The sequence below is a fragment of the Cucurbita maxima genome, unplaced genomic scaffold, assembly GCF_002738345.1.
Source record: "Cucurbita maxima cultivar Rimu unplaced genomic scaffold, Cmax_1.0 Cma_Scf01830, whole genome shotgun sequence".
Lineage (NCBI taxonomy): Eukaryota > Viridiplantae > Streptophyta > Magnoliopsida > Cucurbitales > Cucurbitaceae > Cucurbita > Cucurbita maxima.
Window position 1 is genome coordinate 185 of NW_019273846.1, and position 2,842 is coordinate 3,026.

General features: G+C 36.6%; 1 non-coding gene across 1 annotated transcript; it reads left to right on the plus strand.

Annotated features, from left to right (window-relative positions):
* The first annotated feature begins 2,211 nt into the window (after window positions 1-2,211).
* Window positions 2,212-2,283, plus strand: TRNAD-AUC. Its single transcript has one exon. It is a non-coding gene; the product is annotated as a tRNA-Asp (tRNA).
* The last annotated feature ends 559 nt before the right edge of the window (window positions 2,284-2,842 follow it).

The window sequence follows — 2,842 nt, forward strand, 5'->3', positions numbered from 1 at the left end:
TTGTTTGTTAACAAATATTATATTTTTCGAAAGTCGTCGTTGTAGAGTGAGTACTCCCACGATTTTTAATTTTCTTTTGAATTCGAAATTCGGTAGTGGTGAACTGGACTATTTGGGTTTGTTTCCCAACAACGAATTTCGGGATTGGATTCCTTTTTCTCTCCTGTGTTGACAAATAATATATTTTTCAGATGTCGATGTAATACAGTAGTGAGTATTCCCGCTTGTCACTCGAGAGACCTGGGTTTGTACCCCGACAATAATAAGCTTAATTTTCTTTTGAAATTTTGCACTGCATTTGAAGTTGGATTACTTGTTCCGAATCTTCGATTGACAAAATCTAGAGCGTTGACAATGGATCACTTTTTCTGAAGACGATTTGTAAAATCTGGAGCGTTAACAAATAATTTATTTTTTATGAGTCGTTTTAGTGGTAAACTGGGGAGTACTTCCGCTTGTCATTCGAGTTATTATGTTCCAGAGGTCGTTGTAATACAAGGGTGAGCATTCCATCATGTAACTCAGTGACCCAAGTATGATCTCGAACAATAATCCAATTGTTGTTCTCCCACGAGTTGATCCCCCGCTGCTAAGATTTTTAAATTTCTTTTCAATTCAAAATTCGGTAGTGGCAAACCAGACTATTTGGGTTTGTTTCCCAACAACGAAATTCGGGATTGGATTCCTTTTTCTCTCGTGTGTTAACAAATATTACATTTTTCAGAGGTCGATGTAATACAGTAGTGAGTATTCCCGCTTGTCACTCGAGAGACCTGAGTTTGAACCCCGAAAATAATAAGCTTAATTTTCTTTTGAAAATTTGCACCGAATTTGAAATTGGATTACTTGTTTCGAATCTTCGATTGATAAAATCTAGAGCGTTGACAATGGATCACTTTGTCTAAAGACGATTGGTAAAATCTGGAGCATTAACAAATAATTTATTTTTTATGAGTCGTTTTAATGGTAAACTGGGGAGTATTTCCGCTTGTCATTCGAGTTATTATGTTCCAAAGGTCGTTGTAATACAAGGGCGAGCATTCCATCTTGTAACTCAGTGACCCAAGTATGATCCCGAACAATAACAAGTTTAATCTTGTTTTTAGAATTTTATTCTGATTCCAAATTGAATTACTTTTTGTAACGGCGATGGATAAAATCTGGTTTGTTAACAAATATTATATTTTTCGAAAGTCGTCGTTGTAGAGTGGTGAATACTCCCACGAGTTTGATCCCCGGCAGCGACGATTTTTAAATTTCTTTTGAATTCGAAATTCGGGATTGGATTCCTTTTTCTCTCGTGTGTTAACAAATAACACATTTTTCAGAGGTCGATGTAATACAGTAGTGAGTATTCCCGCTTGTCACTCGAGAGACCTGAGTTTGTACCCCGACAATAATAAGCTTAATTTTCATTTGAAAATTTCCACCGCATTTGAAATTGGATTACTTGTTCCGAATCTTCGATTGATAAAATCTAGAGCGTTGACAATGGATCACATTTACTAAGGACGATTGGTAAAATCTGGAGCGTTAACAAATAATTTATTTTTTATGAGTCGTCTTAGTGATACAATGGAGAGTATTTCAGCTTATCATTCGAGTTATTATGTTCCTGAGGTTGTTGTAATACAAGGGCGAGCAGTCCTGCTTGTCACTCAGTGACCCAAGTTTGATCCTAAACAATAACATGTTTAATCTTGTTGTTACAATTTTAGTCGGATTCAAAATTGAATTACTTTTCGTAACGGCCATGGATAAAATCTTGTTTGTTAACAAATATTATATTTTTCGAAAGTCGTCGTTGTAGAGTGGTGAGTACTCCCACGAGTTTGATCCCACGCAGCGACAATTTTTAATTTTTTTTTGAATTCGAAATTCGGTAGTGGTGAAGTGGATCATTTGGGTTTGTTCCACAGCAACCAAATTCGGGATTGGATTCATTTTTCTCTCGCGTGTTAACAAATAATATATTTTTCAGAGGTCGATGTAATACAGTAGTGAGTATTCCCGCTTGTCACTCGATAGACATGAGTTTGAACCCCGGCAATAATAAGTTTAATTTTCTTTTGACAATTTTCACCGGATTTAAATTTGGATTACTTGTTCCGAATCTTCGATTGATAAAATCTAGAGCGTTGACGATGGATCGGTTTTTCTAAAGACGATTGGTAACATCTGGAGCGTTAAGAAAAAATTTATTTTTGATGAGTCGTTGTAGTATAGTGGTGAGTATTCCTGCCTATCACGCAGGTGACCCGGGTTCGATCCTCGACAACGGTGATTTTTAGTTGTTGTTTTATTTCCGTAATTTTAACGGAACTCGAAATTGGACAGCGGTGAACCTGTCATGCCGGTAGTTTGGGTTCGATCCCAAATAACGGTAGTTTGAAAAGAAAGTCGGCTAAACAATTGTTTATGAAATCTTGTGTGTTAACAAATAATATGTTTTCAGAGGTCGTTGTAGTGGTACAGTGGTGAGTATTTCCGCTTGTCACTCGAGTTATTATGTTCCAAAGGTCGTTGTAATACAAGGGCGAGCATTCCTACTTGCACTCGAGTGACATGAGTTTGATCCCGAACAATAACAAGTTTAATCTTGTTTTTACAATTTTAGTCGGATTCAAAATTGAATTACTTTTTGTAACGGCGATGGATAAAATCTGGTTTGTTAACTAATATTATATTTTTCGAAAGTCGTCGTTGTAGAGTGGTGAGTACTCCCACGAGTTTGATCCCCCGCAACGACAATTTTTAATTTTCTTTTGAATTTGAAATTCGGTGGTGGTGAACCGGATGATTTGGGTTTGTTTCCCAAGAACGAAATTCGGGATTGGATTCC